The sequence below is a fragment of the Bubalus kerabau genome, chromosome 6, assembly GCF_029407905.1.
Source record: "Bubalus kerabau isolate K-KA32 ecotype Philippines breed swamp buffalo chromosome 6, PCC_UOA_SB_1v2, whole genome shotgun sequence".
Taxonomy (NCBI): Eukaryota; Metazoa; Chordata; class Mammalia; order Artiodactyla; family Bovidae; genus Bubalus; species Bubalus kerabau.
This window is the reverse complement of record NC_073629.1, coordinates 404,562-428,656: the sequence shown is the minus strand read 5'-3', so window position 1 is coordinate 428,656 and position 24,095 is coordinate 404,562. Positions and strand designations below refer to the sequence as shown.

Genomic DNA, 24,095 nt, shown 5'->3' with positions numbered 1-24,095 from the left:
ACCTACTGCTCACAGCCTCTGTTTTTTTTACCTCATCCTGAAGTGATGCATTTACTTCTTCTTTCTTTGCACTGAGGCACTGTTTGGGGGCCCACAACCAACCCTGTGTACCCTCTTTTAAAGGCCAATGCTTTTGAAACATAGTGTTTACTTGATGGACTATACTCTCTGAAGTGAAACACAAACAAGAGATGTGATTTGAGAAACATGTTCTGTGTAGGACTTTGACTTTCTTGTGGTACAGAGAACAGTTGATCAAGGGCCGAGGTAGATCTTCAGAGATGAGAGGTTGCTTACATAACACACACACCCCCACCTCCTCCCCCCCCCCAAAAAAAACAAGCATGTAAAACAATTTAGTTTTAAAGGGAAAATTATATAACTTAAAGTATTTATCCTATTAAATGCATTTTTATTTGTTTATGTTAAAAGTTACTTCAGTTCAGTTCAGTTGCTCAGTCGTGTCCAACTCTTTGTGAACCCATGGACTGCAGCACACCAGGCTTCCCTGTCCATCACCAACTCCCAGAGCTTTCTCAAACTCATGTCCATTGAGTCAGTGATGCCATCCGACCATCTCATCCTCTGTAATCCCCTTCTCCTCCTGCCTTCAATCTTTCCCAGCAACAGGATCTTTTCCAGTAAGTCAGTTCTTTGCATCAGGTGGCCAAAATATTGGAGTTTCAGCTTCAGCATCAGTCCTTCTGATGAACATTCAGGACTGATTTCCTTCAGGATAGACTTGTTGGATCTCCTTGCAGTCCAAGGGACACTCAAGAGTCTTCAACACAACAGTTCAAAAGCATCAATTCTTCAGTGCTCAGCTTTCTTTATAGTCCAACGCTCATGTCCATATATGACTCCTGGAGAAACCATAATTCTGACTAGATAGACCTTTATCAGCAAAGTAATGTCTCTGCTTTTTAATATGCTGTCTAATTTCGTCATAGCTTTTCTTCCAAGGAGCAAGTGTCTTTTAATTTCATGGCTGCATTCCCCATCTGCAGTGATTTTAGAGCCCAAGAAAATAAAGTCTCTCACTGTTTCCACTGTTTCCTCATCTATTTACGATGAAGTGATGGGACCACATGCCATGATCTTAGTTTTCTGAATGTTGAGTTTTAAGCCAACTTTTTCACTCTTCTCTTTCACTTTCATCAAGAGGCTCTTTAGTTCTTCTTTTCTTTCTGCCATAAGGATGGTGTCATCTGCATATCTGAGGTTACTGATATTTTCCCCAGCAATCTTGATTCCAGCTTGTGCTTCATCCGGCCTGGCATTTCACATGATGTACTCTACATATAAGTTAAATAAGCAGGGTGACAATATACAGCCTTGACATACTCCTTTCCCAATTTGGAACCAGTCTGTTGTTCCATGTCCAGTTCTAACTGTTGCTTCTTGAACTGCATATAGATTTCTCAGGAGGCAGTAAGGTAGTCTGGTATTCCATTTCTTTAAGAATTTTCTACAGTTTGTTGTGATCTACACAGTCAAAGGCTTTGGTGTAGTCAATAAAGCAGAAGTGGATGTTTTTCTGGAAGTTACTTACTGGTTAGTAAATAGCTAGGTGAAGCTACAGTAGAATCAATCAATTTCATAGAGAGATATTTTAATAGTTGTTCATATCTTGTGTTTTACACCAATGATTAGGGTGATGTTTTCATTGTTTTCATCGCTAGGGTGAACTTCTCAACTTTAACTGAAATATATATATTATCCTCTAAAATTTTAGGGAGGTTTAAAAAAGTTATGAAACATTTTATGTTACTGATTTTTTTGTAAACTGGAGGAACGCTAGACAGAAATTAATTAGTAATAATATGAATTTTAGTTTGGTAAGAGATGATAGTTGGAATTGAGGCTGAGACATTTGCAAACTAATTTTTTTCTTTGTTATTCGAGATAACTTGCAAAATGCCAGAGTAGCAGTTTTTAATATAGCAACTTTTATATTATCTCCTTTTTATATTGTCTCCTTTTAAAATGTGTATTCTTAAAGAGGATGGTGGAGATAAGTAGAAAATAGTTAAATGTAGTGACTTATTTTTCTCCAGCTGATCTGTTAATAAACCCGAGCCCAGTAACTGTTTTGTCCAAAATGGTCTAATGGCCCTTGCTAAAACTTTTCGCACTGTGATTCTGTGGGATTCTGCAGGGCATTCTCATTCTGGGACCAATCACGCTCCCTGTCATAAGCAGGCAAGTGAGGATGTCAGTAACACAGTGAAAACCATGCATAGACCCTACGTTTTTTGAAAAATAAAAAAAAAATAATTGCAAATACTGATAATGTGATTATTAGTAGTGATAAAATATTTCCAGTGCACTTGACTGTGATCTGTGTGTAGTGACTTCACAGCTAAAATTGCTGTTTGTAACATGTGGTCCCTTTCAGCTTTGCTTTAAAGTAAAAGAACTCACTGATTATTTTTCTTTCTGAAGAAGAAAGATGTGGTTCTATCTTAGAAAATTGACAACTTGGTTTTCTTTGACTTTTCTTTGGCCTTTTTGCTCCTCTTTACACTGGTTACGAATCCCCATGTGTGCATGCTGAGTCATTTCAGTCGTGTCTGACTCTTTGCAAACTTATGGACTGTATCCCCCAGTCTCCTTGTCCAAGGGATTCTCCAGGCAAGAATACTGGAGTGGGTTTCCATTGCCATCTTCCCAACCCAAGGATTAAACTGGGGTCCCCTTGTATCCTGCATTGGCAGGTGGATTCTTTACCCCTAGTGCCACCTGGGAAACCCCACTAATCCACATGGCAGGCTAATTCAGATTCGTGGTGCTGACTATTCTCCCTTTCTTGGGGACTGCACTTCTGTTTTTCCACAATCCATTTTGTGAAACTGACTTTCTCCACCTTCATCTACTGGTGAAGAAACAAACCTTCCTCTATGTGAATCTAGGTGCAGAGGCTGCAGTGAGGTCTCAGGGGTTGTGGGTTCTTGGGGATCTTCGGTTCCTACAGTGTCTTTGTGTTTCCTCCACAGAGAAGCCTGAGGTGCTGAGGCTGACCATCTGAAGTCCGTAGAGTGAAATCTCCTAGAAGGACAGGCTGGAAAGGAAGTTAGAGAGTAATGTGCTTGCTCCAGAAGTTTGTAGCAGAAACGTTAATAAGAAGGGATCCTTTCCATTTATCTTTTCTCCTTATCCTCTCTCTCTTCATTTCCCTTTACTTATTTGATGCAACCCACCCCCACCAGAGTGGTTTTTTTGGAGCCTCTATTCATATCTCTATCATGTGAATTACTTAGGTTTAGGTCTGATCTGTATCTACTATCTGTCTTCTGTGTAGACTACTAACATTTCAAGACCTTTGAATACAGTATATACTTAAATATTGAGTGAATAAATGAATATCTTTTGTTGAAAAAGATATAAATATTAATAAAATATCTACTTAGCACATGAATGCAAGTATTATATTTGATGGAATTCTGTGTGTGCTGAAAGAGCCTGAGGACCATTTTAAGGGCTCATCACCAACCTTCAAATGTTACTTTATAGATTTACACAAAGAGAGACTTAATTTTAGTTTTGAATTTGTGGAGAACAGGGTCAAGGTGTGAGAGTGACTTGATCATTCTTGGTGCATCTTTGGAAAATCAAGGCCGTCATCTTCCTTTAAAAAAAAAAATTAAAAGCATATATGTTTATTTGGCTGTTCCTGGTCTTAGTTGCAGCACATAGGATCTTCATTGCTACATGTGGGATTTTTAGTTCCCCAACCAGGGATCAAACCTGGGCCCCGTGCAGTGGGAACACACAGTCTTAGCCACTGGACCACCAGGAAAGTCCCTTTCTTTCTTTGTTTCAATAAATGCTTTCCAAAATTTTAATTTTATTTATTTACTTCTGGCTGGGCTGGGCCTTTGTCACTATGTGCAGACTTTCTCTAGTTGTGGTGCTGGGGATTCTCATTGCAGTGGCTTCTATTGTTGTGGAGCATGGGCTCTAGGCACTCCAGCATCAGTCTTTGCAACTCATGGACTTACTTGCCCCTTGGAATGTGGGATCTTTCTGAACCAGGGATCAAAATCCTGTCCCCAGCATTAGCAAGTGGAGTCTTAACCACTGAACCACCAGGGAATTCCAAGTCCATTATCTTTCTTTAAAAATGTGAATGGTCAAGATATTGAACAGAGGACTGATTTTATTTATTTATTTATTTATTTTTTCTGGATGAACTGCTGGAAAATTTTTCTTTTTCTTTTTTTTTAATTTTTTAAATTTTATTTTATTTTTAAACTTTACAAAATTGTATTAGTTTGTCAGAGGACTGATTTTAGAAAAACAATTTGGGCACAGAGAATCCTGGAGGTAAATATAGAAGGATAGCTGGTGGAAACATGAAAACTTTTTGTATAGGAATCCTAAGACCTGTGTTTACTCACTGGCTGAAAGAATGGTAATCCACCTTGGTTCCAAAAAATATATATAAGCAGCTTATGAATATGTGAGGTATATAAAAAGATGATAGAGGGAAATAGATTAAATTCAAAGGAATTGAGTATAGCACTGAGGTGAACCAGCATGCTGAAATGAATTTCAGAAGAACTTGCAGTTTTTAAAGGTGGTTGACATTTATCCCTCAGGTTTAAGGTAGAAAGGGAAGTGTGAACACAGCTAGATCATGCCCCGTGGCTGTGAGATGAAAAGCAATAGTCTCAGAAGGACAACTCTTCTGTCCTCTAGTAGCCAAAAGAAGTATTTCTATGGCTTCTAAATAAAGGAGCTTCTGTGGGATGAAATATCAGATCAAATCAGTCACTCAGTCGTGTCTGACTCTTTGCAACCCCATGAATCGCAGCACGCCAGGCCTGCCTGTCCATCACCAACTCCCGGAGTTCACTCAGACTCACATCCATCGAGTCAGTGATGCCATCCAGCCATCTCATCCTCTGTCGTCCCCTTCTCCTCCTGCCCCCAGTCCCTCCCAGAATCAGAGTCTTTTCCAATGAGTCAACTCTTTGCATGAGGTGGCCAAAGCACTGGAGTTTCAGCTTTAGCATCATTCCTTCCAAAGAAATCCCAGGGCTGATCTCCTTCAGAATGGACTGATTGGATCTCCTTGCAGTCCAAGGGACTCTCAAGAGTCTTCTCCAACACCACAGTTCAAAGGCATCAATTCTTTGGTGCTCAGCCTTCTTCACAGTCCAACTCTCACATCCATACATGACCACAGGAAAAACCATAGTCTTGACTAGATGAACCTTTGTTGGCAAAGTAATGTCTCTGCTTTTGAATATGCTATCTAGGTTGGTCATAACTTTCCTTCCAAGGAGTAAGCGTCTTTTAATTTCATGCAGTCACCATCTGCAGTGATTTTAGAGCCCAGAAAAATAAAGTCTGGCACTGTTTCCACTGTTTCCTCATCTATTTCCCACGAAGTGATGGGACCGGATGCCATGATCTTCATTTTCTGAATGTTGAGCTTTAAGCCAACTTTTTCACTCTCCACTTTCACTTTCATCAAGAGGGTGAAGTAAATTCTTAACTGATTTCCAGGTTTGTCCTGATGCTTGAATCCATGTTCACTTGAGGAAAAGCAGGGATTCTATAAGGGGCCAGGGGGTGTTATCTTTCAACCTGCCACCTGACTCAGGAATAAAATGCTCTCAAGCAGATCAATCATGTCTCCTGGAGATGATTTTCCATGTTCAGTTTTTGTTAAATCAGCCCACATTCAGTTCAGTTCAATTCACTTACTCAGTTGTGTTCAACTCTTTGCAACCCCATGAACGGCAGCACACCAGGCCTCCCTGTCCATCACTAACTTCCAAAGTCCACCCAAACCCATGTCCATTGAGTTGGTGATGCCATCCAACCATCTCATCCTCTGTTGTCCCCTTCTCCTCCTGCCCTCAATCTTTTCCAGCATGAGGGTCTTTTCCAATGAGTCAGCTCTTTGCATCAGGCGGCCAAAGTACTGGAGTTTCAGCTTCAACATCAGTCCTTCCAGTGAACTCCCAGGACTGATCTCCTTTAGGATGGGCGGGTTGGATCTCCTTGCAGTCCCAGGGACTCGCAAAAGTCTTCTCCAACACCACAGTTCAAACCATCAATGCCTTGGCACTCAGCTTTCTTTATAGTCCAACTCTCACATCCATACATGACCACTGGAAAAACCATTGCCTTGACTAGACAGACTTTTGCTAACAAAGTAATGTCTCTGCTTTTGAATATGCTGTCTACTAACTTCTTCTAAGTCACTTCAGTCGTGTCCGACTCTGTGCGACCCCATAGACGGTAGCCCACCAGGCTTCCCCGTCCCTGGGATTCTCCAGGCAAGAACACTGGAGTGGGTTGCCATTTCCTTCTCCAAATATGCTGTCTAGGTGGGTCATAATTTTCCTTCCAAGGAGTAAGCGTCTTTTAATTTCCCGGCTGCAGTCACCATCTGCAGTGATTCTGGAGCCCAGAAAAAAAAAAAAAAACAGCCACTGTTTCCCCATCTATTTGCCATGAAGTGATGGGACCAGATGCCCTGATCTTAGTATGCTGAATGTGGAGCTTTAAGCCAGCTTTTTCACTTTCCTCTTTCACTTTCATCAATAGGCTCTTTAGTTCTTCACTTTCTGCCGTAAGGGTGGTGTCACATGTGTATCTGAAATTATTGATATTTCTCCTGGCAATCTTGATTCCATCTTGATTCCGCACACAGGCATGGCTGAGAGGAGCCACCCTACGCCCAAGGGGAGGCAAAAAGACGACAGCACCTGGTATTCCCAAGCAGTCTCCTATCCAAGTACTAACCAGGCCTGAACCTGCTTAGCTTCCGAGATCAGATGACATCAGGCCTGTTCAGGGTTGTATGGCTGTAGATAGAGGCGGCTGCCACCAGGCACCCTGAAAGCCTTGTGCTGCATCTCCATTTCACTCTGACCTGCCTGCTGGTGAGGGGAGCCAGGCGCACTTCTCCCCTGACCGTGATCTGTACATGCACCACAGGACCTGCCACCAGACTCCAGCCAGCCAGGGCCGGCAGCCCGGCGGCTGGCCAAAGCCACCCTGCCCCTGCACACTGCCACCCCTGGCAGGCACCTGGGCCTGGAAGGCTTCTGGGACCCACAGCAGGTGGCTGGGCATGCATGCGGTGGCTGGGGGGTTGGATGAGGGGCCCAGAGGTCTCTGTGCTCTCCCAGCCTGGGCCTCTCCAGACACATCCACGCTAGGTGGCTCCAACACCCCCATCCCATTTGCTGCTCAGGGCCCCGTGGCCCCAGAGGTGTCTTGCTTGGCGGCCTGCAGCTCCCTGCGGCCTGCGGTCCTATGAGCCTCCTGCGGGTGGAGATGCAGCCCAGCCAGGCCCAGAGCGCCCATCCTGCCCGGCACCTGCCCAGTGCCCAAATGCTCCAGGAGCCACCAGCTTGGTCGACTGGAGAGTGTCATCTCCGCCCCTTCACCCTACCGAGGTCCCCCTTACCCCGAGCCCCCTCCAAGCACAGGGTCTTCCTGAGAGAGTAGATGAACGACATGCAGGCACATGGACAGTCACTCGCACACACCCTCACCAAGTGAGACAGCCGGCCAGCGCAAGTTCATCAGCGAGAGCCAGAATCATAGCACCTGTGAGAGGCCAGGGCCAGAGGAAGGGACGGGAGGCCCGGTTTCAGGAGACACAGAGCCAGAAAGAGACGAAGGTTCAGAGACAGACTCGAAGATGGCGAGAGGGAGACACACACAAACACGCACACAGACACACACATACACACACACACACACAGAGGGAGGCATAGACAGAGAGAGGGAGACAGAGCCACTGACTGAAGGAAAATGGGAGACAGACACAGGAGAGAGGATGGCATCAGATCCAAGACAGACACGCTGGTACAGAATGTGACATACCTCAGAGAGAAGCCATGCGGATGAAGCAACTTCTCCAAGGGAGGGGGTGTCAGCTTTGGGCCGGGCCCTGGCTGAATGGGGTGCCCTGTGGCTGGCAGTCAACTGTGGGGTCCCCAAGACCTCTTGGCAGCTGAGGTGTCAAAGGTCCCCTTCGGCTTGGCTACCTAAGGCAAGACCCAGCCCATGCCCCCAGGCCAGAGGGTGAGTGTGTGAGTGTGTGTGTGTGAGTGTGTCCCAGGGCGAGGGTGTGGTCAGGCTGACTGGGGACCTGGTGGATATGCAGAATGGAGGAGGAAGGGTGTGGAGGCTGGGAGTTGGGAAGCTTGTGTGGCCCTCTTGCTGTCTCTCTCTCCCTCTTTCTCCGTCTCCCTTGCCTGGGGTTTCCAGCTCTTGACCTGTCTTGGCAGCGGGTGGTGTGTATGTGCATGTGTTTCCCTGGGTGGGAGTGCGTGCAAGCCAGAGTATGCAGTCCTATGCGAGGATTGGGCTTGGGTTGGGGGTGGGGCCTGGGGGGTGCTGGGGGTAGTGTAGCCCCCTGGATTGCCTCAGGCGTTCCAAGGGAGCCCCAGAAGGAGACACGAAGGTCATCTGGTTTCCTGTAAGCCGAATGCAGAGTGGCTTGCGGGCCACATGGTGGGAGGAGTCGGGGCCCCAGCCACCCACCTGGGGAGGGGCTGCAGCTGCGGGGACCCAAGAGTTGGGATGCCGGTGCCTGCAAGGGCCGCCTGCTGGAAGGCAGGCGAAGGCTCTGAGCACAGTGGGGTGTGAAGTGTCGGGGGCAGGTGGGGCTTTCAGCGCCAGCTGCACAGGGGGGCCGGGGGCTAAAGGAGAGGGGAGGCAAAAAAGCCTACAGCATTCGGTATTCCCAGGCAGTCTCCCATCCAAGTACTAACCAGTACCAACCCTGCTTCATTTCCAAGATCAGGCGAGATCGGGCGCATTAAGGGTGATATGGCTGAAGACGGAGGCGGCTGCCACTCTAAGAGCCCTGCACTGTGCCTTCCTTTTGCTCCAACTTGCCTGCCGGCTGGGCCAGCTGGCCGCACCTCTCATGTGGTCATGTGCTGTACTTGAGCCACACAACCCGTGACTGGAATCTGGCCAGCCAGGGTCTGCAGCCTGGCAGCCAGCTGATGCTGCCCCACCCCACACCACCACCACCCTCGGACAGCAGCCGCCTGGCCCAGCCCGTGGGCCCGGAGGGCTTCAAGGACCCCAAGTGGGTGGCTGGGTGTGCGTGCCTGCAGGGGCTGGGACATGGGGTGAGGGGCACGGAGGTCTTGGCCCTCTCGCACACTGGGCCTCTCCAGGCCCACCCCCAAAAGGCGGCTCCGCCACCCCCATCCCATTAGCTGCTCAGGGCTACAAGGCCCCAGAGGTGTCTGGCCTGGCTGCCCACAGCTGCCTGCGGCCCATGGTCCTCCTAGCCTTCTGCTGGCCTAGGCACAGCCCAGCTGGGGCCTGGAGAGCCCATCCTGCCCGGCACCTGCCCAGTGTGAAAACACATGGTGAGCCACCAGTGTGGTCGACCAGAGGGTGTCAGCCCCGCCCCTTTGCCCTACCGTACCCCCCCTTGCCCCACGCCACCCGCCAAGCACAGGACCTTCCTGAGAGAGCAGATGAGCAACAGGCAAGCACATGGACAGACCCACAGACATTCGCACACACCCAGGCCAAGAGACAGCTGGCCAGCACAAGTTCATCAGCAACAGCTAGAGTCATAGCACCTGTGAGAGGCCGGGGCCAGAGGAAGGGATGGGAGGCCCTGTGTCAGGAGACACAGGGCCAGAAAGAGACCAAGGTTCAGAGACAGACTCAAAGATGGAGAGTGGGAGACAGACACTCTTGCACACACACACACACACACACACACAGACCCACACACACACAGGGAGGCATAGACAGAGAGAGGGAGACACAGAGCCACTGACAGATGGAAAACGTGAGACAGACACGGGAGAGAGGATGGCATCTGATCCGAGACAGACACACTGACCACCGTGACACACCTCAGAGAGAGGTCATGTGGAAGTAGCAGCTTCCTCAAGGAAGGAAGCGTCAGCCTTGGGCCGAGCCCCAGCTGGATGCGCTTGCTGCCCTGGGCCTGGCAGTCACCCATAGAGTCCCCAAGACTTCTTCACAGCCGAGGTCTCAAAGGTCCCCTTCGGCTTGGCTACCTTAGGTAAGACCCAGACCCCGTCCCCAGGCCAGAGGGTGAGTGAGTGAGAGTGTGTGTGTGAGTGTGTTGGTGGCCCTGGGTGTGGTCAGGTCGACGTGGGGCCGGGTGGATACCCAGAATGGGGGGGGGGGTGTGGAGGTCAGGGATGGGAAGCCTGTGTGATCCTCTTGATGCCTCTCTCTCTCTCTCCGTCTCTGATACCTGGGGTTTCTGGCTCTTAAGAGCCATCTCGGAGGCGGGGTGTGTTTGTGTGTATTTGTGTCTGTGTGCTCTGCGGGTGTGTGCCTGTGCATGCACCCACAAGCATGCACGGTCTTGTGTGAGGATGGGGCTGGGGTTGAGGGTGTGGCTGGTGATGGGGCAGCCTCTGGGATTGCCTAAGGCTTGCCAAGGGAGCCTCAGACAGAGACCGGATGGTCATCTGGGTTCCTGGGAGATGAGTGTGGAGGGGCTCGCAGGCCACACAGGGGCAACCCAGGTGTGCCGTGGGTGTCAGAGCCCTTGCCACCTACCCAGGGAGGCTTCAGAGACCCAAAAGTAGGGATGCCGGTGCCTTCCAGGCCCGATGGCTGGCTGGATGGCCTGGCTGGCTGGCCGGCTGGCCAATCTAAAGGCAGGCCATAGCTTTGAGCATGGTGGGGTGCTAGGGGTCAGGGGCAGGTGGGATTTGCTGTGCCAAACGTGACTGGGGCCAGGGGCAAAAGGAGAGGGGAAGCAAAAAGACAACAGCACCTGGTATTCCCAAGCAGTCTCACGTCCAAGTGTTAACCAGGCCCGACCCTGCTTAGCTTCTGAGATCAGATGAGATTGGGCCTGTTCAGGGTGGTATGGTTGTAAGGGGAGGCGGCTGCCACCAGGCGCCCTAAAATTCCTGCAATACGTCTCCATTTCGCTCTGACCTGCCTGCTGGTCAGGAGAGCCGGGTGCACTTCTCCCCTGACTGTGTGCTCTACATGCGCCGCAGGACCTGCCACCAGACCCCGGCACCAGGCCCGGGTGCCCAGCGGCCAGCCAAAGGCGCCCTGCCCCCGCATACCACCAACCCTGTCCAGCACTGGGGCCCAGAAGGCTTCTGAGACCCAGGGCACGCGGCCAGGTGTGCATGAGGGAGCTCGGGGTTTGGGTGAGGGGCCCGGAGTTCTCCACACTCTCCCAGCCTGGGCTTCTCCAAGCTCGCCCCTGCTAGGCGGCTCCACCCCCCACCCATGCATTCTCTGCTCAGGGCCACTGTGGCCCCGGAGGTGTCTCTCTTGGCCGCCCATAGCTGCCTGCGGCCAGTGGTCCTCTGAACCTCCTGTGGACAGAGGTACAGCCCAGCCGGGGTCCGGAGTGTCCATCCCGCCCAGCATCTGCCCGGTGCCCAACACACGGGGAGCCACCAGCATGGTTGACTGGTGAGCGTCAGCCCCGCCCCATTGCCCTACCGAGGCCCACCTTGCCCCACGCTGCCTTCCAAGTGCATGGCCTTCCTGAGAGAGCAGATGAGCAACATGCAGGCACATGGACAGTCATTCACACGCACCCATGCCAAATGAGACAGCCAGCCAGTGCAAGTTCATCAGCCAGAGTCAGAATCAGCACCAGTGAGAGTCCAGGGCCAGAGGAAGGGAAGGGAGGCCCGGTTTCAAGAGACACAGAGCCTGAAATACACGAAGGTTCAGAGACAGACTTGAAGATGGTGAGAGGGAGACAGACACTCCTATGCATACACACACACACACACACACACACGGAGGCATAGACAGAGAGAGGGAGACACGACCCATGGAGTTCCACTCCAGTTTCAAGGTGAGACTGGCCTCTTCTTGAGGTGTGATGGGACTGTCGGGATTCCTTTGCCAATGAAGCAGGGGAATGGACACTCATCTCGAGATGAGGAGGGGAAAGTGGGGCTCTTCTTGAGTTGTGGCAGGAAACTCAGTGTTCCTCTCCAGTGCAGACGGGTATGTCGGGGAACTTCTTGAGTTGCATAAAGGGTGTCAAGTACCCTTTTGAGGCTCAAGAGGGAAGGTGGGATTTCTCTCCAGATGCTGTAGTGGACAAGGGCCTCATTAAGCCCTCAAGGGCGTGTTGAGGGGAGAATCTCCTGGTTTTTCTTGAGTTGTGGCAGGAAACTCGGGGTTCCTTTCAAGTTCCGAAGGGGACCTTAGGGACCCACTCGTGTTGCCTCAGGAAAGTCAAGACTCCATTCGAGTTGTGAGGGGGCTCTTCGGATTCCTCTCCAGTTGGTGCAGGGGCATAGGTCCTCATCTCGAGTTGAGGCAGGAACCTTAGGATTCCTCCCCAGTTCAGACATGGATCTTAGATTTCCTATGGAGTTTCAACAGGGTAGTCAGGCCTCGTCTCGTGTTGAGACATGGAACTCCGTTTCTCTCTCGAGGTGGAAAAGGGGTGAGAGGCCTCCTGTTGAGTTGAGGTAGGGATCTGGGGCTATTTCCAGAGGCGCCACAGGGCTCTCAGTCCTCCTTCATGTTGTGAGTTGATACTCGGGGTTACATTCAAGTCATTGCAGGGGAATCAGGCCTTATGTCGAGTGGATGGGGACAAGGTCTTTTCAAATTGTGGCACGACCCGTGGAGTTCCTCTCAAGTTTCAAGGTGAAACCGGCCTCCTCTTGAGGTGTGACGGGAACATTGGGATTCCTTTGCAGATAAAGCAGGGGAATGGACCCTCATCTCGAGAAGAGGAGGGGAAAACGGGGCTTTTCTTGAGCTGTGGTGGGAAAATCAGCGTTCCTCTGGAGTGCAGACAGCTATGTCGCAGAACTTCTTGAGTTGTGTACAGGGTGACAAGTGCCCTTTTGAGGCTCAAGAGGCAAGGTGGGATTTCTCTCGAGATGCTGTAGTGGGCAAGGGCCTCATCTCGCGTTGAGGGGAGAATCTCCTGGTTTTTCTCAAGGTGCAGCAGGAAACTCGGGGTTCCCCTCAAGTTGCGACAGGGACCTCAGGGACCCACTCGTATTGCCTCAGGAAAGTCAAGTCTCCATTCGAGTTGTAAAGGGCCTCTCAGGATTCCTCTTCAGTCGGTACAGGGGCATAGAGCCTGATCTTGAGTTGAGGCTGGAACCTCAGGGTCGCTCTCTAGTTCAGAGATGGCTCTCAGGGTTCCTATGGAGTTTCAACAGGGGAGTCAGTGTTGAGACATGGAAGTCTGCTTTCCTCTCGAGGTGTAAAAGTGGTGTCAGGATTCCTGTTTAGTTGTCATAGGGATCTGGGACTTTTTCTCCCAGTGTCACAGGGCTGTCAAACCTCCCTTCGTGTTTTGAGGTGATCCTCAGGGTTCCAGTGGAGTCAGTGCAGGGGATTCAGGCTTATCTGGAGTGGATGGGGAAATTGGGGTCTTTTTGAATTGAGGCATGACTCCAAGGGATACGCTCAAGTTTCAAGGTGAGACCAGCTTACCCTTGAGGTACGACATGAAGGTCGGGATTCCTTTCCTGATGACACAGGGGAATCAACACTCATCTCGAGTTCAGAAAGGGGAAAACGGGCTTTTCTTGAGTTGGGGCATGAAACTTGGTGTTCCTCTCGAGTGGGGCCGTTATCTCGGGGACCATCCTGAATTGCATAATGGGTATCGAGTACCCTTTGGTGTTTCAAGAAGGAATGTGGGATTTCTCTCGAGACACTGCTCTGGAAAAGGGCCTCATCTCACATTGAGGGGAGAATCACATGGTTTTTCTCGAGTTGGGGCAGGAAGCTTGGGGTTCTTCTTGAGTTGTGACGGGGACCTCAGGTACCCGCTTGTGTTGCCTCCGAGAAATCTGGTCTCTTTTCAAGTTGCAAGGGGCTCGTCAGGATTCCTCTTGAGTGGCTGCCGGCGAATAGGGCCATGTTTAGAAGTCAGTCAGTAAACTCAATATTCCTCTCCAGTGGTGACAGGGATCTCGGGCTTCCTGTCAAGGCTCAACTAGGGAGTCAGGCCTCGTCTGGTGTTGAGGTCTGGAACTCTGATTTCCTCTGGAGCTGTAAAAGGGGTGTCAGGCCTCCTGTCGAGTTCAGGCGGGGAATTTGGGCTTTTTCAAGATGATCAGCAGGGGTGTCAGGGGACACCATCATGTTGTGAGGGGATACTCACAACATGTTCCATTGGAACCGATGCAGGGGAATCAGGAATTATTTAGAGCTGAGGGGGAACTCGGTGTCCTTTTTCCTTGCAGCAGGATCCTTGGGCTTCCACTCGAGGTTCAAGAGGTCAGACATGCCTCCTCTTGTGGTGCCAGGGGAAGTTGGGATTCCTCTAGAGTTGAAGCAGGAAATGGGCCCTCATGTCCACATGAGGTGGGAAACCTGGGGGGCTCTTCTTGAGTTGTGGCGGGAAACTCGGGTTTCATCTCGAGTTGTGACGGGGACCTCTGGGCCCCCTTGAGTTGCATGAAGGGAGTCAAGCCTCCTCTCAAGTTCTGAGAGGGAACTCGGGATTGCTCTCTAGGCTGCAGAAAAAAAGGTCCTCATCTCACATTGATGGGGGAATCTGGTGCTTTTGTTCGAGTTGCGGCAGGAGGTTTGGGATTCCTCTCTAGTTACCACGGGGTACTCAGGGAGCCTCTCGTGTTGCCTTAGGGAAGTCAAGTCTCCTTTCGAGTTGCGAGGGGAGCGCGGGATTGCTCTGGAGTCACGGCAGGGGAATCAGGCCTCAATTCGCATGGAAGGAGGGATCTCAAAGTGTTTCTCAAGTTGTGGCAGGAAGTGTGCGTTTCCTCGAGTTGCGAAGGGGACCTGTGGGAGCCTCTCATGTTGTCTCTGGGAAATCAGGAATCCTTTCGAGTTGTGAGGGGCCTCTCGGGATTCCTCTCGAGTTGGTGCAGGGGACTAGGGCCTCATCTTGAGTAGAGGTGGGAAACTCAGGGTTCCTCTCCAGTTCTGACATGGATATCGGGGTTCCTATGAGATTCCACTGGGGAATCCAACGTTGTCTCGTGTTGAGGCATGGAACTCTGCTTCCCTCTCGAGGTGTAAAAGGGGTGTCAGGCCTCCTGTTGAGTTGAGGTAGGGATCTGGGGCTATTTCTAGAGGTACCATGGGGCTCTCAGTCCTCCCTTCGTGTTATGAGTTGATACTTGAGGTTGCATTTGAGTCGTTGCAGGGGAATAAGGCCTTATGTTGAGTGTATGGGGACATCGTGTCTTTTCAAATTGTGGAACGACCCCTGGAGTTCTTCTGGAGTTTCAGGGTGAGACCGGCCTCCTCGTGAGGTGTGATGGGAATGTCGGGATTCCTTTGCAGATGAAGTCAGGCCTTGTCTCGAGTTGGAGCAAAGAACTCTGCTCACCTCTCGAGTTGCGACGGGTATCTCTTGGAGCCCTTTGAATGGCCTAAAGGGAGTCAAGCCTCCTGTGGAGTTTTGAGAGGGAACTCGGGATTGCTTTCTAGGCCCTGCAGGAAAAGAATGGCCTCAACTTGCGATAACGGGGGATTCTTGTGGTTTTTCTCGAGTTGTAGCGGGAAGTTTGGGGTTTCGCTTGAGTTATGACGGGGAACTCAGGGAGCCTCTAGTGTTGCCCCAGGAAACTCCAGTCTCCATTTGAGTTGCGAGGGGGAGCGGGGAATTGATCTCGAATCATGGCAGGGGAATCGGGCCTCAATTTGCGTTGAAGGGGAAATCTCGAGGTCTTTCTCGAGTTGCGGCAGGAAACTTTGTGTTCCCGCGATTTGCGACGGTGACCTCAGGGAGCTCCTCATCTGTCCTATGGGAAGTCAGGAATCCGTTCGAGTTGTGAGGGGCCCCTCGGGATTCTTCTGGGGTCGGTGCAATGGAAGAGGGCCTTATCTTGAGATGAAGCTGGAACCTCAGGGTTGTTCTCCTATTCTGATGTGGATCTCAGGGAGTGTATGCAGTTTCAGACAGGGAGTCAGGTCTCGACTAGTGTAGAGGCATGGAACTCTGCTTTCCTCTCAAGTTGTAAAAGAGGTTTCAGGCCTCCAGTCGAGTTGAATTGGGGACCTGGGGCTTTTCTCGAATTTGCAACCGGGGTATCAGTCCTCCCTTCGTGTTGTGAGTTGACTCTTGGGGTTCCATTTGAATCGGTGCCAGGGAATCAGGCTTTGTCTCGAGTGGATGGGGGAAATCCATGTCTTTCGAATTGTGGCAAGACCCCCGGGTTCCTCTCCAGTTTCAAGTTGGGACCGGCCTCCTCTTGAGGTGAGATGGGGACGCTGGCATTCCTTTCCAGATGAAGCAGGGGAATCGACCCTCATCTCGAGTTGAGGAGGGGAAAACGGCGCTCTTCTTGAGCTTGGCAGGAAAGTCAGCATTCCTCTCGAGTGGGGACATGTATCCTAGGAATCTTCTGGGGTTTCATAAAGGCTGTCAAGTACCCTTTCAAGTTCCAAGAGGGAACGTGGGATTTCTTGGGAAACGCTGCAGCGTAAAAGGGCCTCATCTCGCGTGGAGCAGAGAATTTCATGGTTTTTGTTGAGTTGTGTTGGGAAGCTTAGGGTTCCTGTCGAGTTGCATGGGGACCTAAGGGGCCCACTCGTGTTTCCTCAGGGAAGTCAGATCTCCTTTAGAGTTGTGAGGGGCACCTCGGAATTTGTCTCGCGTCACTGCAGGGATGAATAGGGCCTCATCTCAAGTTCCGGAGGGAGCCTCAGGGTTCCTCTCCATTTCTGACATCAATCTCGGGGCTTCTGTGCAGTCTGAACAGGGGAGGCAGGCCTTGTCTTGTGTTGAGGCATGGAACTCGGCTTGCCTCTCTAGTTGTGAATGGGGTGTGAGGCCTCTTGTTGAGTTGTATTTGGAACCTGTGGCTTCTTCTGGAGAATGCAACCAGAGTGTCAGTGCCCCTTCATGTTGTGACTTGATCCTCGGGGTTCCATTTGATTCGGTGCAGGGGCATCAGGCCTTATCTCAAGTGATGCAGAAATCGGTGTCTTTGGTATTGTGGCATGAGCCACGAGGTTTCCTCTGGAGTTTAAATATGAGAACAGCCTCCTCTTGAGGTGCGACGGGAACGTCGGGATTCTTTTACCAACGAAGCAGGGGGATCGACCCTCATGTCAAGTGGAGGAGGGGGAAAGTGGGGCTCTTCTTGAGTTGTGGCATAAACATCGGTGTTCCTCTCAAGTGGGGATGGGTATCTCAGGGATCTTCCAGAGTTGCATAAAGGTGTCCAGTACCCTTTTGCGTTTCAAGAGGCAATGTGGGTTCCTCTCGAGAAACTGCTCTGGAAAAGGGCCTCATCTCGCATTGAGGGGAGAATCTTGTGGATTTTCTCGAGTTGCGGAGGGAAGCTTGGGGTTCCTCTCAAGTTGTGACGGGGCCCTCAGGGACCCATTCATGTTGCCTCAGAGAAGTCAGGTCTCTTTTTGAGTTGTGAACAGCATGCCGAGCTTCCTCTTGATTCACTGCCTTCAAATAGGGCCCTGTGCAGAGTTCAGTCAGTGGACTCAGTGTTCCTCATCGGCGTCTCAGGGATCTCAGGATTCCTATCAAGCTTCACCTAGGGAGTCAGGCCTCGTCTGGGGTCGAGGCATGGAACTCTGCTTCCCTTTTGAGTTGTCAAAGGGGTATCAGGCCTCCTGTCGAGTTCAGGCGGGAAATTTGGGCTTCCTCAAGAGGATCAGCATGGGAGTCAGGCCTCCCATCATGTTGTGAGGGGATCCTCGGTGTTCCATTGGAGCAGGTCCAGGGGAATCAGGACTTACCTGGAGCTGAGGGGGAACTCAGTGTCCTTTTTCCTTGCAGCAGAATCTGTGGGGTTCCACTTGAGATTCAATAGGTGAGACAGGCCTCCTCTTGTGGTGCGAGGGGAAGTTGGGATTCCTCTTGAACTGAAGCAGGAAATGGGCCCTCATCTTAAGAGGAGGTGGGAAACATGGGGCTCTTCTCGACTTGTGGTGTGAAACTCAGGTTTCATCTCGAGTTGTGACTGGGTCTCTGGGCCCCCTTGAGTTGCATGAAGGGAGTCATGCCTCCTCTCGAGTCTGGAGAGGGAACTCGGAATTGCTCTCTGGCCGCTGTAGGAGAAAACGGCCTCATCTCACGTTGACAGGGGAATCTCCTGGGTTTTTTCGAGTTGTGGTGGGAGGCTTGGGATTCCTCTCCAGGTACCATGGAGAACTCAGGGAGCCTCTCGTGTTGCCTCGGGGAAGTCAAGTCTCTATTTGAGTTGCAAGGGGGAGCGCGGGATTGCTCTGGAGTCACGGTAGGGAAATGAGACCTCAATTCGCATGGAAGGGGGAATCTCAAGGTGTTTCTCGTGGTGCAGCAGGAAGTTTGGGTTCCCTCGAGTTGCCACGGGGACCTGAGGGAGCCTCTAATCTTGGTTCTGGGAAGTCAGGACTCCTTTGGAGTTTTGAGGGGCCTCTCGGGATGCCACTCGAGTTGGTGCAGGGGACTAGAGCCTCATGTCGAGGTTTGGCAGGGAACTCGTTGTTCCTCTCCAGTTCTGACATGGATCTCGGAGTCCCTATGGAGATTCCACTGGGGAGTCAGACGTCGTCTCGTATTGAGGCATGGGACTGCCCTTCCCTCTCGAGGAGTAAAATGGGTGTCAGGCCTCCTGTTGAGCTGAGGTCGGGATCTGGTCCTATTTGTAGAGGTGCCACGGGGCTCTCAGTCCTCCCTTCGTGTTGGGAGTTGTTACTAGGGTTTGCATTCGAGTCGTTGCAGGGGAATAAGGCCTTATCTTGAGTGGATGGGGAAATTGGTGTCTTTTTGAATTGTGGGATGACCTCTGGAGTTCCTCTGGAGTTTCAGGGTGAGACCGGCCTCCTCTTGAGGTGTGACGGGAATGTCGGGATTCCTTTGCAGACGATGCAGGGGAATGGACTCTCATATCGAGATGAGGAGGGGAAAATGGGGCTCTTCTTGAGTTGTGGCAGGAAACTCGGTTTTCCTCTCGAGTGCAGACGGTTATGTTGGGGAATTTATTGAATTCAATAAGGGTGTCAAGCACCCTTTTGAGGCTCAAGAGGGAAGCTGGGATTTCTCTCAAGATGCTGCAGCAGAAAAGGGCCTCATCTTGCTTTGAGGGGAGAATCTCCTGGTTTTTCTTGAGTTGCAGCAGGAAACTTGGGGTTCCTCTTGGGTTACGATGGGGACCTCAGGGACCCGCTCGTCTTGCCTGCAAAATGTCAAGCCTCATTTGAGTTGCGAGGGGCTTCTCGGGTTTCCTTTTCAGTCGGTGCAAGGACATAGGGCCTCCTTGAGTTGAGGCCGGAACCTCAGGGCTGCTCTCCAGGTCTGACATGGCTCTCGGGGTTCCTATGGAGTTTCAACAGGGGAGTCAGGCCTCATCTCGTGTGAAGACATAGAACTCCGCTTCCCTCTCAAGGTGTAAAATGGGTGTCAGGCTTCCTGTTGAGTTGACATAGGGATCTGGGGCTTTTGCTTGAGGTGCCACAGGGCTCTCACACATCCCTTCATGTTTAGATTAGATCCTCGGGGTTACAATCGAGTCAGTGAGGCAATCAGGCTTATCTGGAGTGGATGGGGGTAGAGGGTCTTTCTGAATGGAGGCACGACTCCCGCGGAGGCACTTGAGTTTCAAGGTGAGCCCGGCCTCCTCTTGAGGTGCGACGGGAATGTTGGGATTCCTTTATCGACGAAGCAGGGGAATCACCATCTCGAGTGGAGGAGGGGAAAACGGGGCTGTCCTTGAGTTGTGTCATGAAACATGGTATTCCTCTCCAGTGGGGATGGGTATCTCAGGGATCTTCCTGAGTTGCATAAAGGGTGTCCAGTACCCTTTCGCGTTTCAAGACGCAACATGGGATTCCTCTTGAGACGCTGCTCTGGAAAAGGGCCTCACCTCGCATTGAGGGGACAATATAGTGGTTTTTCTCGAGTTGCGGCGGGAGGCTTCGGGTTCCTCTCGAATTGAGATGGGGCCCTCCGTGACCACTCTTATTGCCACAGAGAAGTCAGGTCTCTTTTTGTGTTGCGAGGGCCATGTCGGGATTCCTCTCGAGTTGCTGCCTGCAAATAGGGCCCTGTCTAGAGTTCAGTTGATGGACTCAGTGTTCCTCACCAGCGTCAACAGGGATCTCGGGCTTCCTATTAAGCTGCAACTAGCGAGTCAGGCCTCGTCTGGGGTCGAGGCATGGAACTCTGCTTTCCTCTCAAGTTGTCAAAGGGGTTTCAGGCCTCCTGACGAGTTCAGGCGGGAAATTTGGGCTTCTTCAAGATAATCAGCAGGGGAGTCACAACTCCCATCATGTTGTGAGGGGATCCTCAGTGTTCCATTGGAGCTGGTGCAGGGGAATCAGGACTTATCTGGAGCTGAGGGGGAACTCGGTGACCTTTTTCCTTGCAGCAGAATCTGTGAGGTTCCACTCGAGATTCAATAGGTGAGACAGGCCTCCTCTTGTGGTGCGAGGGAAAGTTGGAATTCTTCTTGAGCTACATCAGGGAATGGGCCCTCATCTCCAGAGGAGGTTGGAAACACAGGGCTCTTCTCGACTTGTGGCAGGACACTCGGGTTTCATCTCGAGTTGTGACAGGGTATCTGGGCCCCCTTGAGTTGCATGAAGGAAGTCACGCCTCCTCTCGAGTCTGGAGAGGGAACTCGGGATTGCTCTCTGGCCGCTGTAGGAGAAAATGGCCTCATCTCATGTTGACGGGGACATCTCCTGGGTTTTCTCGAGTTGCGGCAGGAGGCTTGGGATTCCTCTCTAGGTACTATGGGGAACTCAGGGAGCCTCTCGTGTTGCCTCAGGGAAGTCAAGTCTCTATTCCAGTTTCGAGGGGGAGTGCGGGATTGCTCTGGAGTCATGGTAGGGGAATGAGGTCTCAATTCACATGGAAGGGGGAATCTCAAGGTGTTTCTCGAGGTGCAGCAGGAAGTTTGGGTTCCCTCAAGTTGCCATGGGGACCTGAGGGAGCCTCTAATCTTGGTTCTGGGAAGTCAGGACTCCTTTGGAGTTGTGAGGGGCCTCTCGGGATTCCTTTCGAGACACTGCTCTGGAAAGGGCATCATCTGGATTGAGGGGAGAATCACGTGGTATTTTTCGAGTTGCAGTGGGAAGCTTGGGGTTCCTCTCGAGTTGAGACGGGTCCTCAGGGACTGCTCTTGTTGCCTCAGAGAAGTCAGGTCTCTTTTTGAGTTGCGAGGGGCAGGTCGGGATTCCTCTCGAGTTGGTGCAGGGGCTAGGGCCTCATGTCGAGTTGAGGCGGGAAACTCAGGGTTCCTCTCCAGTTCTGACATGGATCTCGGAGTTCCTATGGAGATTCCACTGGGGAGTCAGACATCGCTCATACTGAAGCATGGAACTGCGCTTCCCTCTCGATGTGTAAAAGGGGTGTCAGGCCTCCTGTCGAGCTGAGGTCCGGATCTCGTCCTATTTCTATAGGTGCCAAGGGGCTCTCAATCCTTCCTTTGTGATGTCAGTTGATACTCGGGGTTGCATTCGAGTCATTGCAGGGGAATCAGGCCTTATCTTGAGCAGATGGGGACATCGGGGTATTTTCAACTTGTGGCATGACCTCTCGAGTTCCTCTGGAGTTTCAGGGTGAGACTGACCTCCATTTGAGGTGAGACGGGAACGTCGGGATTCCTTTGCAGAGGAAGCAGGAAAATGGACACTCATCTTGAGATGAGGAGGCAAAAATGGGGCTCTTCTTGAGTTGTGGCGGGAAACTCATTGTTCCTCTTGAGTGCAGACGGGTATATCAGGGAAATTTTTGTGTTGCATAAAGGATGTCAAGTACCCTTTCAAGGCTCAAGAGGGAAGGTGGGATTTCTCTCGAGATGCTGCAGCAGAAAAGGGCCTCATCTGGCGTTGAGGGGAGAATATCCTGGTTTTTCTCGAGTTGCGGCAGGAAACTTGGGGTTCCTCTCAAGTTCCGACGGGGACCTCAGGGACCCGCTCGTCTTGCCTGTGAAAAGTCAAGCCTCCATTAGAGTTGCGAGGGGCTTCTCATGATTCCTCTTCAGTTGGTGCAGAGGCATAGGGCCTCCTTGAGTTGAGGACGGAACCTCAGGGCTCCTCTCCAGGTCTGACATGGATCTCGGGGTTCCTATGGAGTTTCAACAGGGGAGTCAGGCCTCATCTCATGTGGAGACATGGAACTCCGCTTCCCTCTCAAGGTGTAAAATGGGTGTCAGGCTTCCTGTTGAGTTGACATAGGGATCTGGGGCTTTTGCTTGAGGTGCCACAGGGCTGTCACACATCCCTTCATGTTTAGAGTTGATCCTTGGGGTTACAGTTGAGTCAGTGAGGCAATCAGGCTTATCTGGAGTGGATGGCAGCATTGGGATCTTTCAGAATGGAGGCACAACTCCTGTGGAGGTGCTCGAGTTTCAAGGTGAGCCTGGCCTCCTCTTGTGCAATGGGAACGTTGGGATTCCTTTACCAACGAAGCAGTGGAATCGACCATCTCAAGTGGAGGAGGGGGACAACAGGGCTCTTCTTGAGTTGTGTCGTGAAACACGGTGTTCCTCTCCAGTGGGGACGGGTATTTTGGGGATCTTCCTGAGTTGCATAAAGGGTGTCCAGTACCTTTTCGCATTTTAAGAGGCAACGTGGAGTTCCTCTCGAGACAGTTCTCTGGAATAGGGCCTCATCTCACGTTGAGGGGAAATCTCGTGGCTTTTCTCGAGTTGCAGCGGGAAGCTTGGTGTTCCTCTCGAGTTGAGACAGGGCCCTCAGTGACCGCTCTTGATGCCTCAGAGAAGTCAGGTTTCTTTTCGAGTTGTGAAGGGCACATGGAGATTCCTATTAAGTCACTGCCTGCGAATAGGGCCCTGTCTAGAGTTCAGTCGGTGGACTCAGGGTTCCCCATCGGCATTGACAGGGATCTTGGGCTTCCTATTAAGCTGCAACTAGCGAGTCAGGCCTTGTCTGGGGTCGAGGCATGGAACTCTGCTTTCCTCTCGAGTTTTCAAAGGGGTGTTAGGCCTCCTGTCGAGTTCAGGCGGGGAATTTGGGTTTCTTCAAGAGGATCAGCATGGGAGTCAGGCCTCCTATCATGCTGTGAGGGGATCCTCAGTGTTCCATTGGAGCTGGTGCAGGGGAATCAGGACTTATCTGGAGCTGAGGGGGAACTCGGTGTCCTTTTTCCTTTCAGCAGAATCCGTGGGGTTCCACTCGAGATGCAATAGGTGAGTTAGGCTTCCTCTTGTGGTGCGAGGGGAAGTTGGGATTCCTCTTGAGCTGAAGCTGAAGGGAATGGGCCCTCATCTGAAGAGAAGGTGGGAAACACGGGGCACTTCTCGACTGGTGGCGGGACACTCGGGTTTCATCTCCAGTTGTGACAGGGTCTCTGGGCCCCCTTGAGTTGCATGAAGGGAGTCACGCCTCCTCTCGAATCTGGAGAGGGAACTCGGGATTGCTCTCTGGCCACTGTAGGAGAAAATGGCCTCATTTCACATTGATGGGGGCATATCCTGGGTTTTCTCGAGTTGTGGTGGGAGGCTTGGGATTCCTCTCCAGGTACCATGGGGAACTCAGGGAGCCTCTTATGTTGCCTCAGGGAAGTCAAGTCTCTATTCGAGTATTGAGGTGGAGCGCAGGATTGCTCTGGAGTCACGACAGGGGAATGAGGTCTCAATTTGCATGGAAGAGCGAATCTCAAGGTGTTTCTCGAGGTGCAGCAGGAAGTTTGGGTTCCCTCGAGTTGCCACGGGGACCTGAGGGAGCCTCTCATCTAGTTTCTGAGAAGTTAGAACTCTTTTGGAGTTGTGAGGGGCCTCTTGGGATTCCTCTCGAGTTGGTGCAGGGGCTAGGGCCTCATGTCGTGGTGAGGCGGGAAACTCAGGGTTCCTCTCCAGTTCTGACATCGATGTTGGGGTTCCTATGGAGATTCCACTTGGGAGTCAGATGTCATCTCGTACTGAGGCATGGGACTGCGCTTCCCTCTCGAGGTGTAAATGGGGTGTCAGGCCTCCTGTCAAGCTGAAGTCCAGATCAGGTCCTATTTGTAGAGGTGCCACGGGGCTCTCAGTCCTCCCTTTGTGACATGAGTTGATACTGGGGCTTGCATTTGAGTTGTTGCAGGGGAATCAGGCCTTATCTTGAGTGGATGAGGACATCAGGGTCTTTTCGAATTGTGCCACAACCTCTGGAGTTCCTCTGGAGTTTCAGGGTGAGACCGGCCTCCTCTTGAGGTGTGACGGGAA

General features: G+C 51.4%; 2 pseudogenes; both read right to left on the bottom strand.

Moving 5' to 3' along the window:
• Nucleotides 1-6,713: 6,713 nt before the first annotated feature.
• LOC129656717 (uncharacterized) lies at nt 6,714-6,832 on the bottom strand (annotated as a pseudogene).
• A 1,866-nt stretch (nt 6,833-8,698) lies between these two features.
• On the bottom strand, nt 8,699-8,817 carry LOC129656727 (uncharacterized; annotated as a pseudogene).
• Nucleotides 8,818-24,095: the final 15,278 nt, after the last annotated feature.